We start from the raw sequence: 16,801 nt of genomic DNA, 5'->3' as shown, positions 1-16,801 counted from the left end.
TGAAAGGCCGAAGCCCCTCCCCGCAAAACTGTGGGCTTTAAACTCATAATTATGATGTCAAGTGTCCTCTTGGGGATGTTTGATCAACATTCGATTATATTCTCAGCTGCTCTCTTTACAAATTCCAGTTGTGTGACTCTGCCCGTAGTGTCTCATTTTATTTCCTCTCCGAAACACACACATACACACACACATTAAACCTCAATGTTAACATATTAACGATGTATTCAGTATTTCCATCAGATTTAGTCTTTCTTCTTTCCTTCCAAGAAAGATACAGCTAGTTCAAAATGCATTTGATTGGAAACAACACTAGTCGAGTTCCGCTCAGGGAATTTAGAGATGAGAATGAGGATGTAATTTGTTAAGACATCCTATTCTTATACATATAATGCATGTGTTTACATCAGTGGCCACATGTCTATAGTGGATGCATACATTTGAGGTGGCCTTGTGGTTGTGTACTTCCTGCTACGTGGGCTAAATGTGTTTCTGCATGCTGCTGTGTTAATTCCCTCATGTGTGAGGTCTACATTGCTACATGTGGACGCGGTTAAAACAAGATCGTTTCAAATCTGGAATAATACAACCCCCCTTCCTCCAAAACTTACCTTGCCTTGTCACCACCGCAAGAAACAAATGGAGTCTAATGGCATTCTTGGCATACTTGCTTGTAGAGAGACGCTGTTTCCGTATTTCATGGATCTGGATGGTGTGGCCTGGGCAGTGTGGAATTCTTGGCCGGGAGATCAGAGGCCTTGATTTATCAGGATGTACTTTCTGGAAGGTGTGTGCATGCTCACACATACACACTTTCACTTACGGTACCGCAGAACCTTTTATTACCCCAAGAAATGGATGTGGATAAGTGGATATAAATTGTAGACAATTGACAAGACAATTGCAGCCAATAGATAGACAATGACCATTGTGTTGCTGTCTATCCATTCACCTTGAAATTCCATCATAACTTCCACTAATAAACAGATGCAGTAAGGGGAGCAACTGGTCCTTGCAACCACATACACGAGAATGCATCGGACATGCAGTACAAAACCTCAGGTTTTGTCATAAATTTTTTCCAGAAGTTATAAACCTGATGAATCCGTTCAAGACGCCGAAAGATATGAGCAAAAATATATTTTTTTAGATAATAATTGTAGTTTTATACACATAAAACAATGTGATGTCATTACAAATGACAAATGGATGGAATGTTTCACTTTCTTCATCAAATTGTCCACACGCAAAATGTTCTTTGACCCCATGGCGGGTTATTTTGGAGCCACACAGCGCACTTGATTTGGACAATGATATGATATAGAGAAAATGTACTAGCTGGTTTAATGCGATATGGTACAACATACTGAGACATTGTACAAAAAACGTGGAACATTTTTTTCTCAAAAAATGATGTAAAGTCGTCCCTCTTTTTTTTTAAAAAAAAAATTCCACTTCTGTGTGGATGTGGTAGGTTTTTGGATTCTTTGTCATTTTCAAGTATAAACAGGTATAAACAGTAATAAACAGGTTTTCTATGCTCTAACTGTGAAAATCTCCAGTTTATTACTAGTGAATTGTACTTCACTTTTATTGTACTTCGGGTCTGGACCCAATGAACTATGAAAAACGAGGGAACTGTATATGGTTTTCATACAAAAACTGGGGTTTGACTTTATTTAAGCAGTGTACATGAAAACAAATGATCCCAACTATGTTTACCGCTAGTACCATCATACTAAATTCATCCAATAAACAAGGTGGTAACCTCAACTTGAACGCATACACACAAATGTACTTTACCCTTTGGTTCAAATCCACCATACATAATTTGTGTTTGCTATTTAGAGCTACATAGTGGTTTTCCGTAGAAACATTGAACACAGTCACTATAATGTTAATGACGAAGGCGTACATTAACCTTCAGGCTTTCCATACTGGGAGTGGAAATGTTTGAACTGAACATTTATGGAATGACAAAGACACTCCCCGCCTTTGATAATTGATGTGTAAGGTGTTATTTGAAAAACCTTTGGAAACACTGGCGATGCCTAATGCCGTCGGTGACGATGTTAGCCACTAAACAGATTCCCCATTCAAGGCCACGCTGGGGTGGGAGTGCTGAGTCAACGCGCCTATGACTCTCCTGTTCACCTGCGGTATTTTGGTTGCACACCCTCCACCACCGTTAGTTAATCCCAACAAGCTGTTCACTGGCCTGAAAACATAAACCAATCTGGAAAAGTTTATCAAAATAAAGAGTCAACTTGCTTTAAAAGCCGCACATGTGTAGCTTACTGATGTTTATGCTCAGGACTGGAGCCACTCGGGAAACACCTGTGGCTTTTTTTAGACTTCCAACTCTGAGTGTTCCTATGAGGCCTTGTTAGGGCGGTACTTGCTTTTGACGTGTTTGAGTCTGACCTCCTTATCAACATGATGAACAACACTCTGTGGTGGTATGAACCCCCTTTTAGATACACTCGTTCCTAATCTGTCACGGGTAGTTCTATGCTTGAAATGCCATGAACAATCAAATATGTCTCCACTTTTTAGATACACATTATATATCTGCACTTGTCCACTGTAATAGATGTCATATACAGTGCATTGATGCATACAACAACGTAACATAAAGGAGTTGTGGAGGTTAGCTGAAGCTAGATAGGGATGATTCGATATCGTTGTCGGGTTCCGCTGCCAGCGTAATTCACGTATCCACTTTCAGAGATTTCTAAACCAAGGGCCACGTCTCTGCTTTAATGTCATCAATAAATGTGCTGCAGCTAGAAGAATATCGGCAAACATAGTCAAAACATTCGGATTTGACTTACACTCTTCTGCATTCTGTGTGTATGCTAGCAGCCCCGCCTTCACCCACCAAGACAGAGATTGTATGACTGACAGAAGGGCTCACTCTGTTCGTGCTGTTGTTCTATGGAACAAACGTGCCAAAGTGCTGGAAGCAATCCTGAATCCTCATCATTTACACATACATGGCAATATAATGAAGGTGGAAAAAATTGTGGGTTTGTTTTCATTTATTGTGTGATTCATTCATTTACTTATTATCATGAATATGTTTTTTTCTGGACAAGAAAGTCTCCAGTAGGGGACCTTTAAACAGGTTTCGTCCCTAACTCCTCCTGAGACATGGTTCTTTTCTATAGCATGACCTGGTCCTGAACCATTAAGGGTGCTTGAAAGTCATAAAAATAGTGTCATAGCACGTATTTTAAAAGGATATTCCTGGCAATGGACACAGCACAGAGACTCTGCTTGCGTCACGCAGGATGTTCTAAGATGCTTTGTAACACAGCGGGACGAGATGTTCACGTGGCCAATCCAAGCAAAACCTAGCGCACATGAACGATGTGAAGCGGGGAACACTAAATCCTGAAACTCCACAACATGATGATATACCTGCGATGGCCTTTAAGAGCGAGAGTTCCCATGGCTCAGATGAGTGCTGTGGTTCCCAGGAAGCTGAGTGCTCCAATCTGTCTAAATGAGGGAACCTTTAAGGCTAGACATTGCGGGCTCTGGCTCAAGCCTCCAGCCCATGCTGTTCCCGCCACAAGGACACAAGCCAAGTTATTCACTGATTCCTAACTGACATCTCAGGCCAAAATGTCTCCCGTCGTAACCTCGGCTCTCCTTTCTCTTGACCGCTTTCGCTTCCATTGCTTTCTATTTTCTTACAATCAAAGTACATATTCTGAGTCAAATATGTTCGCAATTTCGACTTATCAACAAGGGTGTGCGACACAAAGACATAACTCAGATTGGGAAAGCAAAACTGCAAAAACATGCAGAACCATGTGAAAGGTTTTATGTTTCATGTTCTTTCTATTTCCAGCTTGTTTCACGCTGGTTTGGCCCCAAGGCCGTTAGTAGTGTCTTGAATCAGAGATGGACTACTTTAATACTCACCATAACTTCACCGATACATTCATCTTTTTGATGGAATGAACGGGCTGTAATCGTAATATAGTTTTAAAAAATAATAAATAAAACATGTATCGTTTGAAAGATGCGGAATAAAAAATAAAGCATTGAGAAATTTGGTTTGTGGCCATTGTAGAAATGAAATAACATTTAAAAATGTAAAAATGGAAGGCATAAAAGGCATAATGTAACAAGAAAAAGCTAAAATGTTTCTTTAAAATGAACAGACCCATATTTTCCTGAAAATGTCCCTTATTTCCAAATGCTAAAGTTGACAGGTATGGACTTGCATAAATCTTAATGGGTATAAATTTGGGCAGCGCCGAGGGGAAAATAAAGTCATATATTGAAACTCGCACACAGGAGCTTTGCTGTGCTTGGCGTGTTCATTGAGTGACAGTGTTTGTATAGCATGTGATAGCTCAGGCTAACCCAAGAGAGAGGAAATAGCACCAGCAAAAGGGTGGCCAGTTCTGAAGGAGGTGGTCCATCTGTGCAAACAGCACCAAGCTAAGGGAGTAATTTATTACCTCGGGTCAACACTGAAATTTTGGGCCTGACACAAAATCGGAGGCAGCTTATGGAGTCCATTTAAGCTAGAATGTAAGACGTAAACGTACTGTAGTTGGGGTTTTGGGGGTGCCATGTCTTCCGCCATAACAACACACACCCAAGCTTCTCTTTCATGTGCTCTTCTCTCTTAAATTTGGGAGAGAAGGGTCAATGACTCTTTTCTTTTCTTCCCTCCTTTCTGCTTTCAAGAATGTCTGCAATGCTTCCCAGGAATCCTGCCTTGTTGACTTTGGTTTGGGATAAAAGGTACAGTCTCCTCTGTTCTCCTAGATGATCCGAAAGGTGATTAGGCTGGCCTCAACGTGAGCCCATGCATAACCCTGCACACTGGCCCAGACAGATTACCCCACGTTCCTGTGTGCTCCTGTTATTCAGGGGAAAGTGGGCAAGGAGATGGATGAGAGGGGAGACATGGAGCTTTCTTGGTACCACCAAACAAGATACGTATACTTTGTCGCAATAGCAGGAAGGTCGTTTGAATACCGGTTGTAATCAACAGTAAGCTGTCCCTTAAATCAAGCCTTAACCTGGTCAGTAAAATACTCACAGGTGCTAAAAGTGTCATGGCGTCATTGTCTTAAAGAAAATTACTAGTGTTTTAGTAAGATAAAACAAAGGTTTTTGTGAACGTGCTTGAGCAGGATCAACAGTGGCACAGACAGGATGGGGAAGTCTGGACCGATTGTGAGCTGGCCCGATTCTTGTTAGTTTTGGTTGGTTTAATGGCTACTTTGACACACAAAATATATGATTACAGTTTTACACCATACGAATGGTTTGTTTGCATGCTGGATGCTCAACATTACCGCTGTTCAGTTGGAAGTAACCTTCAAATATGGTCCAATCAGTGTCAACATCTCTCCCACTGCTATCCCTCGCCTTAAAATTACCACCAGGAAGTCTCACAGTAATGCACGGGTGAGAGGAATCATGATTGGCTTCAATGCGCCAACAATAATATTGTGTGCAATCTAGATATCGTTACATGCAAAACAGAAATTCAAGGACTGATGATGGGCTGTTTCCTCCAGAAAGCCAAACCAGGGATGAAGCAGGGGTGCCAATTTCAGAATATGAATGAAACGACATGGTCTTCAACAGGACTGAAAACACTTGTAATGGCGCAACATAGTAGGGGTGCATGATTTGTCTATTTTTTACCTTTAGTTGAAGCGTTTAAACTTATACTAAATGGTCCATTGTTGTCCATTGCCATCCTGCAGAATGATGCCCTGTGTTGCACTGATCTGTACACATGAATACACTTCCAGCGTACTAGCTGGACTCACCGTTTTGGATGCTCTGGATTGGCGTAAGTGCTATTTGAAAACCAGATACTGACAAGTCTTTGGACACCCCCATTACAGTTAAACTGCCACTTTTGAAGTGGCCTTTTATTGTCACCAGCCTAAGGCACACATGCTGTTTGATATGCATCTTCATATGACACACCTGTGAGGTAGATGAATTATGAATTAGAGTCAAATATTTGTGAGCAATATAATATTATACTGTTGATTTAGCTCTAGCATTAGATTTCTCCCATCTTACTGCAGTCACGGACAACTCAAATATTGACTCTCGGAAGCCTTGTTTCTGAACCCAGAAGGGGTGCATGGATGAGTAGTACTTCTATATTTAATGCTGCCCCATACTGTGTCCAATCAAATGACCCCATTGGTTTCCTCTGCTTGGTGGGCACCCTTGTGATCGTTCTAGTCCATAAAGCATAAATGTCCAAGACGTCGGAGTGCTCGTATTATTTGATCCCATCCTCAAGGGGTAAAAAGAACAAGAGTCGAATGTGATGTATTGGCACAGCAAAAATATCAACAGGGCAATTTACACTCGCTCTTTCTCCACAGCTGATGCTAATATATCAAAGTGTATAAAACGTCTTGGTCGATGTGGTTTATTTTACAGCCCGCTCTGCACTGTTTTGAGTTCTTCTTATTTAAATGTTCACTGCCTCCAGTCGTGTTTATTTGCTTGAAGCCGGATCCGATCGCAAGTGGTCACTCGAGACTCGTGTTGAGACGCCCGTGCCAGCTGTGAACACACGTACTTTAAAGCTATCCTTTTTGGATCACATCACTCAGGACGCATGTTAATAACAGGTCTAAGGCGGGGTTGGGGGTTCCTGCGGGACAGATGGAACACACAAGTGCCCATCTTGGGTTATTTCAATGTGCGCCTGAAAACATGGAGGGTCTCCACCTGGATAACATTTCTGTCAAAGATAACCAAATATCTAACAATACCTGACATCACTTCATGTTTAATCCAAGTCTTGGCTTCCTTTTTAGAGGAGCTTCCTTGCCTTGGTTGCCAAAGTTCTCGTTCGTGTGGTTGGTAGTCCACATGTTGTCAACAGAAAAAAGGTCATTTTTATTGTCCGACTTCCAGTGGATGTGGCCCATAAATGCTTTCCTAGGCTTATATATAAAATATACTATATACATACTCACCTGTTTGTTCATACTGTATAATACACACAAAATGATGGACCACACCGTGTCTGTGTCAAAACACAATTAATTAAGCACTGCGCTGTTCATGTGACGATGCATTCAATTACACTAGTAACTTTAGTGTTAACCATAGGCTATCAGACAATGCAAAAATGCTGACGTTACTGTACGCCTGTTAGCTGGCGCTGTGAGGTGATAAGGAACCCTGGTTGGTTAAAGAAAGAGCACCATTGCCAATGTTTAAGTGACATTGGGCCAGCAGTACTGACTCTGAAGGCCCTGGGCAGAACAGATTGACATGCAACACAAAGCAGCTGAAATCTGATTGGACAATAGAATGTATAACATACACGTACATTTACTAGAAGCAGTACAGCCAAGAGACATGCTACTAAATGAACAAAACAGACTGGGAATAAATTGATATGTTCATGGAACAAATACCATAATTTAAGTAGTAAATAAGTAGTAAGTAGGTCAGTGCTTCTGATAATGTTTAGGCCAGCAGAGAACGTCTTGCTGGCTCTCATTGTACATCACTGCTGTATTGTCACAAATATAAGTATATAAGTATAAAGTCAGTAATATTGAACTACAATGGCACTCATATATTCATATACCAATCACACTTATTACACTTTATACAATGGTAAAGCCTGGACCAGCCATCAGTGTTACTAATAAGGGTAAGGGTGGGGGAGTGCCAAGGGATGTGATTAGTCCGGACCGCTCTCGTTTATGATTTCTGCATTACAGGGCAGAAATTCCCTACATGGAAGGAATGTCTTCCTAACCAGCTCCATGTGAATTGTTTAGCAGGGAACCGCAGCCCGCTGGTTGGGTTGAGGGCTCAGCCTTTAAACACACACCGCGGCTAAAATATGCGGTGGATGAAGGGCGAAAGAACAAGAGAGGAGAATGTGAAAGATGTTGAACAGAAGGTCAGTAGGAGCAATTGGATGGGATCTAACTTACGCAGACATAATAGAACACACATGTACTCCTTTTGTTTTTAGCCCACTTAAACACAATTTTCTCCCTACTATGCAATACAGCTGCTATATGGAGATAGAATTGAAAATTACATTATAACGTGGCTCTTTTAATAGGGTGATGTGGCTTTTGGTTTCATCCACAACACAGCCCATAATATATTTTGCAGAGCAGCATTCAGCTTTAGGAGGCAATAAGAAGGGAGATTAGCCCCAGGCAAAGTTTTATAGATAAGATCTTCTACGTATGATCACATATAAGCCAAAGAGATATTGGATAAGGCGGATTTTACCACGGATTGTTCAGTCGAACAGCTTCTCATCAAAGGCCTTCTTGACACAGACTCTCACATAGCACAATCGGAGTTGCGCAACTGTTACAGATAACTGATGGAATAAATGTATTGTTGTCAGTCACACTCTTACATCAACACAAACTTGACTGTCACTTTCGAGAAGGGGGCGGCATTTGGTCCATCCTCCTTGCCGATGTCCTTGTTTTGTAACATACTGTTATAAATGTGTGTTGTCTTACCTGTTATGTTGACATCGTGATTGTAGTCAGTGACTCTGTTCATTTCACCGTGTGACAAGCTATTGGCCATTGCTTGCCCGGTTAAAGTGTTTTCCTTTCAGCAAGCTAACGTGCCTCTGATTGTTCTCAGACAGCAAAAGAAATAATATCTCATTGAAAACCTCCTTGACCCACAATCACTTTTCACGCTTCCTGTCTGATTTTCTAATATGTACTCGGTAATCCCTCTTGTTTATTTTATCTCATCATGCTTATGGATTCTGAGACCTGGCCTCCATTGTGTCTTTCCTGAACACACACTCCCATACCTGGGCAGCTGACAGAAAATCCTGACCTTGTCCTATACGAGCTCCTGGTCGTCTCTCCAACAATAATGTTTATAGTATGTCTGTCTCGGGAAAGAAAAGACACGCCTGCTTCTAGCGGCTAGTCAAAGCAGGAAATCTACATGTCCAAAGCAGGCATCTCATGAAGATAAACACACGTGAGTGTACAAACTGAAAGGCCGCAAATGCACAGGGAGAGAGTCTGTACAGCACCGAGCGGGTGTAATTGAAGAAGGCGCTAATTGGTGAAGTGATGAGTGTCGCTGGGTGTTGGATTTGGAGCCACGTTCCTGAAAACGACTGGAATTGATTAATCTTTTAACTGTTGCTAGGCTAGAATGAAACACTTTGGCGATAAAACCATTTATCTAAGGTCATCAGAAAAACATGAACTGAGCAAATGCTATTCCAAAATCAACCGTACCACAGAAAGACATGGCTACGTCTCAATTTATTCGCTTTGGCCTTTCTTTCTAAATCTGTCCATAAAACACATCTGTCTCCATCCATGCAAGTTATGCCCATTATCTGGTAGCACACGGATCCAAGAATTTTGGGTTTGATCACGGTCTCTAACTTGACACCTCAATGGGTGGTCCTTGCAGCCGTTTTGATGCTACGGTGTTTGTACAGTTCAGAGGTCTTTGTTTTTCTGGCACGTTTCTCAGCCTAAATCAAAGCTGAAGGCCTGCTGTCTACAAAAAGCTGAAAACGTGAACAAACTAGAAAAGCACTCAAGACTTCCACCAAGGTGGAAAGAGTGTGGTCCCCATATCAGCTCAAAGGATTCCTGACTAAGAACAGTTTGAAAACAAATTGGTTTACACAGGGGTTGCCAATTCCAGTCAGGGTCTTGTTATGTGCATGTGTCATCTATATACAAAGATTCATGGAAATCAGGCGGTCTTTGCGTTTTCACACTTGGTTGTGGTAAATAATGCCCTGCTTTATAAACAAAGCTACCACTTGCATGTAAGAGTTGCCATTGAAGCTCACGTGGGGTTCCCTGCCCCTCCTCGCTGACAGCCTCATTATTTATTTATGTTCCATTTCGACAGCGTGTTTAATGTACAGAGCCATTTTTCCATCTTAGTGCCATCTTGTCTTTTCGGCTGCAAGGTAATTAATTATATATATTACAACTTTTAAGAGTGAGTAATGAATTAAACTACCTCGCCAACGCTTTATGGTAAATTCCCACCCTCTCCGAACAAGGTCACTTTGTTCCCTATTTATACACTCGGCATGATCAAGGAAGAAAAATGATCACCTCTGACAGTTAAAATGTTTCTCTCTGAAACCTTTTCCATGGTAAATTTACCAGGGGACATAAGGCAGATTTTAAATATGACTTAGAGACGGTGACTTCAGTGCTGTTTCCTTGTGTTGCAATGATGATGGTGGGTGGTGAGACATGTGGAAACAGCTGTTTAGGGAGGAGGTTCCTGTGAGCATCAAGGTCAGGTTATAAATCGGAAGCCACATGAGATAGTGGACCAATATGCTGCGTGTATTTACGTGTGTGTACGGGCCTGCTGACACTCTCACATGAGGAGAAGCTTGATGGGCCAATGTGGCTTAAAAGAGACATAAACAAACAGTACATGGAGGTTGGTCTGAGGTCAGAAAGAGGTCAAGTGGCTAAATGGGTTTGTTATAACAGGACTGAGCTTCCAAAAGCAGCTATGAGAGGACAGCATTGATGTGTGAAGCAGTTGAGATGTTAGCGCCCTGTCCTAAGTTCCACTGAGCTCATTTGGAAATGAACATTCACTTTCAGGGGAAGATTTTTGTGTACCAAATTCTGGACCTGAAATGCCAGTGTCGAGGCAAAGTTTTTGCCAGAGACCACCATGGCGGTGCCCTGGCTGCTCGGAGCATGGGCTTGAATACAGTACACCTTTCTGGGCTAAGCCATGGCTCCTCCTGCTCTATACTCCGGTTCCCCTAACCTCCAACTGTGCCTGAATACAGTACCAAATATTAGTAATATGGTAATGGTAATGGTTTTATTTCATTTGAACATGCATCAGATTACAATTGAATGCATCCCATAATCAGTTCACAGTTCCACATGTCCAAAAGGAGTAGGAAGAAACAAAGCTTATTAAATCCTACCCCTCCATCTGGTACTAATATGGTAGTATTAATGTCATAATATTTGACTCGGACAAATCAGCAAGAGTAGTCTGTTGTCGGTAATATATCGGTCTTGAGAAACAGAAAGTTATTAGTTTGAAAAAAAAAATATATTGTGAATCTCTATTACTAATGCATGAATGGTGCAAAGGTGTGTCCAATACAGGTAGTCATCGGGTTACGACATTCTGGTTACATACCACTCGAATAAATTAAAGACAATTTGATTTTGGTCCGTAAACACTGGAATCGTATCCCTCAGCACGGTGATAACTAACCAGCACACTGGTCTTGTTATTGTTTTATTTGTTTTCCTGTTATGTCTACGCCTTCCTTCCAGTAAGCCACAGGGTAAAGTAATGTGAGTGGTTTAGGAGTTACTTTAGGTATAATTAGAAATGAAATTAGATTTATACATTCAAACCAACAGGCACTTGAGCGAGTCTGAGCTTTTCTTCCTGTCACTCACGCACACCAGTGACCTGCAGAGATGCAGCCGTGAGATAGGTAGGCACCTGCTGGAAAAAAAGTGTCTCAAAGTTTGGACGAGTTACTTGACTTCGATTTTGACTCGAATGAATCCACCAAACCCATGTTACTTGGTTAGTTACTCACTAGTTATTAATGATAACCACCACCAGAAGCTGTGAGTGTTGAATCAACAATTTTGTCTCCCTCTTCTGGCAACACTTAAGATAGTTACATATGCGTAATATAGTACATGTAGTAGATGCCTACTGCAACTTTTACATCCCTTGATCCGCGTGTCTCTTCTGTAATCTCTCGCTCCAACACTGAAGTTCTTGTTTCTCGGTTGCTGCTTGGTTGTTTTTTGTTTGTTTTTTTTCTACTCCAGCTGCTACAGCCTACGTGATTGCTTCACTGAGTCCTGTTAAACTAATCAGTGCTTGTTAACATAAAACACACATTTCCCGAGCATGGGAAACGTGTGCAGTGTGAAACGCAGACAGATTCATCTAGTGCTTAATAGACTTAATTTCTAATTGTATAAAGTGCTTCGACAAGGGCTGGAATGTGCTTGTTCTCAATGATATCAATTAAGTTAGTTATGGGGTGAAATTGCAGTTGCATAATGTGTTTGTATGCACCATTGAGACTAATAATACCTTTTTTTTTGGCTTCCGCAACATCCTAAATGCTTAACAGCTTGGCTTCAGCTTTGTTCTCCGTAATGGGCATCCATTTTTCAGGAGATGTGGACCCTGAAGGACATTTTTTGAGTGCCTCACAACTCCATGCTTTGAATTTTGAGATTTCACTCAATCACGGTTGATAAAAATGTATAAATTAATAAATCATTCTGTTTCATGGTTTAATACAACCTATTATTAGTACTAAAATCGAATGCATCGCTTTTGCATAAAAGCATAAAAATAACTAAATGAGCAATATGCTGTAGCACGAGTCTTATTTATGCTTTTACACATGAGTGTAACAGGTGACTATGGGGTGTTATTTTATGTCTGCAAGGCTTTAATCATGTTAAAAACCACATTAGGTTCAGGTTTTCTATTCTCTAACTACAAAAATATTCTACTATAAATAAGGAATTCCACTATGCAGAAATTCACTTATCATGGTCAGGTCTGGACACTATTAACCACCATAAACGAGAGATTACCGTACCTCTCAACATCCTTAACGTTGGCAATATTGCTTCATTTTTGTGCACAGCTGTGCACAGTGGCAGACCCCCAAGCCCATCACTCAAGAATTTCTCTGGAAAAGTTCAGCGAAAAAGGTTTTAATTTTTATCTACTGCATAAAAGGTTGTAATTCCCTATCCCGTGCCGTCGTTTGTCAACACAACGTTCATTCTTTCTTTCTCTAACGACCATCGCCTCCGGTTTATTTACCCCCATCGTCCTCTTCAGTTGACAATTTCTTTAATTCCCCCTCCCGTTTGTGCTGGCCTTTATTCTTTGCCAGACGTGTGAATGCCTGGCATTCCTTTGTGAGGTTAGAACAGACAAAAGGTGGACCACATCACCTGAGAGAAAATGGCCCTTTTGAATTGACGCTTGTGGGAAAAAGAGAGGGAGTATAAAAGTGAGAAGAAAAGCTGTCCTCATGTGAACCTTCACCTTTAGCCTCTGAATGTTTGAATTCAATTTAATCAGGAGTGTGTGTGTGTTGGGGGGGGGGGGACTCCCATTTGGGAGTAAAAACTGAGGTATTTTGTGTTTCTAAAAGCTTTTTTGTGCATTACACAGATTAGATTAACCACCGTTAAAACCGTAAACTTATTATATCAATTATCAGCATACAATCATGTCCTCTCACCGCGCTAACAGCCCCAAACTTACGTCTAATCAATATCACACTTCATCCATTCACCTCCAGAAAACATGCACACATGCTCCGTTCAAACCCACCCCGCCCTGCACACGCACCCCTTTGACTAGAACAGACCCCCTTACGTTAAAACATAGCAGGTCTGTGTGGTGGGTGTGGTGTAAAAAGGGCGGTCGGGGACGCCAAACCTGCCTTTCATGGCTTATTTTTGGGGCACTTTGACGAATATCTAGGGGTGTGTGATGCAACCTAACGGTTTTCCAGTTTGTTTATACTCTTACTAATGGAATGGAATGAAGGTGGGGGGGAGTTTAAAAAAACGACATCATCAGGTGTTTTTTTTTCCCCCTTCTTTTCGGGAATGTTTCACCTTGTAAAATTGACAGGAGCGTGGGAGGGCACCGTGTTTAGTGAATATGTTGGGGATTTTTTTTGTTGCTTTTTCAAGAGGTGTGTGGGCTGAACAGGCTATGTTGACATTTTGAAACTGAGTAGAACTGTGGAGGAGATGCGGGACCCGCTTGCATCTCTACCATCCATTTTCACCGCCTAGTATTCTTAACAGTAAGGTCCTGCTTGTTCACGTAGAAACACACCCAAAGATGAATGAATGGCGGGCCTGAAAGCCACACAGGGCTCCTATTGATGACATCACCAACGGGCATCTGGTCACTCCACCCTTTCCATGTTTCAGAGAGTTATTCAGCACCATAGCTCACTCGCACAGACGTGACGCCTCTAGCTTATTTGGTTTTAGATTATTCAATTTAGCCGCCCCCGTTTGCAATTGAAATAGCTTTTTTGTCCCCCACCTCATCTCCAAAGGCAAACAATGGTGCTGTTTATACAGTGGAACCTCTAAAGTCACCCCCCCCCCCCAAAGGTTTCTGGTAAAATATGTCTCAAAGGCCAAACACTTGTGTTTTGGCTTTTTCTTTGGCTTTGGTGTGTTTTTAGTGATGCCATCACTGGAGGGGACCACTGATGCCATTATGGAATTCCTGCCTACTACATTATGAGCAATGTAAGCATAACTGTTAATTATTGGCTTCAAAGATGCAATTTTTTCCTACCTTTCAAGGCAAAACATTAATCTATCATTTATGTTAACATTATGAAGTTCTCCCTACCTTATCATGGTTAATTGGTTCTCGTCACAAGTGAATTTCCACAAAATGCGATTCCTTATTTATTCATCAAAAAGTGTTCACTACCTTCTAAATACAGATTTTTAACATGATTAGAGCCCTCAAGGCCTGAAATAACACCCCTATGGTCACCTTTAAACTTTATTTTTGAAAAACCTTGATGGTGAAGCCGCTGAATTCAAAGCGCAAAGTGGCGAGACACTAATCCCTGCAATACCTATTGAGCACCACCAGGTGTACAGATTCACAAAAAACATCCTGTTCTAAACAATCCATATGTAGTTTTACCTTCTTTATGTTTTATTTTCCAATGGTTAACTACTTTGTAGTTATGTGTATATGTGTATATGTGTATGACTTCATAATAAATTTCCATTTGTCATTTCCTGTGGGAAAAATAGTTGAAGTGAGAAGAACTTGGACCAGCGTCAATATAAAGACATCATTGGTACTGCATTTTTAATCATTCTTCTATCTCAATATTGACATTAGTAATATGCCATTTCAAAGTTTACCATAATCGTGCTTGAGAAAAGTGGGAGCTATTATCCAAATATTTTCTCAAGTATGCTGTAGCTTATAATTCTCATGTAATTTTCATTCTGATGGTTGTTACATTACGGCAGTCAGGAGACATTCACTGCACTTTATGAGAGAGCATGTGGGAACCTGTGGACAAAGGTCTTGGGTCAGTCAGTCAGGCGTTGGTCCAAACCTGTATACAGGTGGTCCTTAGGGTATGAGTAGGCTTCGTTTGGAACTCATACCTAAATTAATACTACAGTCCTTCCCACTGTGCACAGAAGGACATAAAATACAGCAATAAAAACACAAAATACAAGAAACTAAACAATAACAACACAAATGGACACCAAAAAAATTATACTGCGTTGTTATTACTGTCCCCTTCATAGTAGCAGATCCTTTAACATGCTCAAGGATACTGTAGCGACCTGTTTGGAGGCTGAGTAGAGCGGCTACATCCAGAAAGGACAGTAGAGTTTGCTGATGTTGTTTTGGCGTGGTTCAGCTGACAGTAGCTTGTTTTGTTTTTGCAATTAAGAGCATGTCGTCCTTATGACGTCCGGGTAGACCTTCCAACATGATGTTATCCTTAATGATGATTGCAACAATCAAGACAATTGCGGCCGTTCTTTATGAACCAAAATAAAGTTGTTGATTAAAACTGGTGTGGAAGAGCTCCAGTCCTCAATCGTGTCAAATACATGTGGGGTGAGAATTGTTTTTCTTGAGCAGAATTGGTGAGCCAGTAGGCCCTCCGCCAGGTCCAACATCGGTGATCCCTTTCCTCCTTGGCAAATAAGACTAATTAAACACTGAATGCTAAGCCTGTGCTAAGCACACCGGTCTAAGAAAATCTCTGTTGCCGATAAGGAGCCGCAAGAGGTCATCTAGTTCTTAGCCATGGTCCAAATCATGATGTTGATGGGAATCTGTGTTTCCCCATCAAGTAGCTGGCGTGTTTTCAATGTAAAGCCTATGTGAAGTGATGCCAGTTGCTGCGGTGATTAACCCCAAGAGAGTTCTATCATGTAAGAATTCTACACAAACTGCAGCAGGTTTTAAGGACAACACAAAGCCCTTCTGTGTATTGCGGTTCCCAGCGTTATGTCATGCGCAGAGATTATTAATTGCCCATTGGAGCTGCAGGCCCGTGAAGAAAAAGAGGGTTTTTGTGGGAGATTTTAGGATTAAAATCTCAGGCTTGTTAGTCGTGCCTGATGTGGTGGTTGGCATAGCAAAAAGATAAAAAGTATTTTGATGATCTCCGGAGAGGTGGAGGAAAGCAAAACATTCCCTCTCTTTTTCTTTCGCCCTCCTCTAAATGCTACCCCACCCCTTGATGCAGGGGCTGCTACCCCACCCCATCCTGCACACTCCCCTTCTCCTCCAGCACTCAAGACACTTGCTTTTTGTGTGAAGGGGGTGAACAATCCTGTCTGTCTTTCCCAAAATAAGCCAGTGGGAGAGCGATCGAGGAGTCAGCCAGGGAGATTGGTCCAACGAGGTGCACGGCCCCTGGTTATAAGTCCTGGAAGTGGGAGTGCACCCTGCTCGGACCCATACAGCTCAATATACCTGACTGGCTTGATTAGCAGCCTCACTCCACTTTTGCTCGCTCTCTCTCCCTCGCTATCCCGCTCCTACCCTCCTACTTTCCACCCTGGAGTGCATAGATTGGGAAGGTGCTCCCCAGACCTGCTTGAAGAAGGCACAGAGAGGATTTTCCCCCTCTTTTTTCCCCTTTGTCCCATCCTCTCAAATCCACTCTTAAATCAGATGGATGGACTTTGTAGTTTTTTACCGGAGACAAAACTTTAAAAAGGCATTT

The 16,801-nt window shown here is 41.6% G+C and overlaps 1 protein-coding gene across 1 annotated transcript in view; it reads left to right on the top strand.

Annotated features, from left to right (window-relative positions):
* Window positions 1-16,801, top strand: part of trappc3 (trafficking protein particle complex subunit 3) — a 49,260-nt gene that overhangs the window by 32,245 nt on the left and 214 nt on the right. The window lies entirely within an intron of this gene.

The sequence above is a fragment of the Doryrhamphus excisus genome, chromosome 14 (genome assembly GCF_030265055.1).
Source record: "Doryrhamphus excisus isolate RoL2022-K1 chromosome 14, RoL_Dexc_1.0, whole genome shotgun sequence".
In the NCBI taxonomy this organism is placed as follows: domain Eukaryota; kingdom Metazoa; phylum Chordata; class Actinopteri; order Syngnathiformes; family Syngnathidae; genus Doryrhamphus; species Doryrhamphus excisus.
Note: the sequence above shows the minus strand (reverse complement) of the source record. Positions and strands in the feature narration are given on the sequence as shown.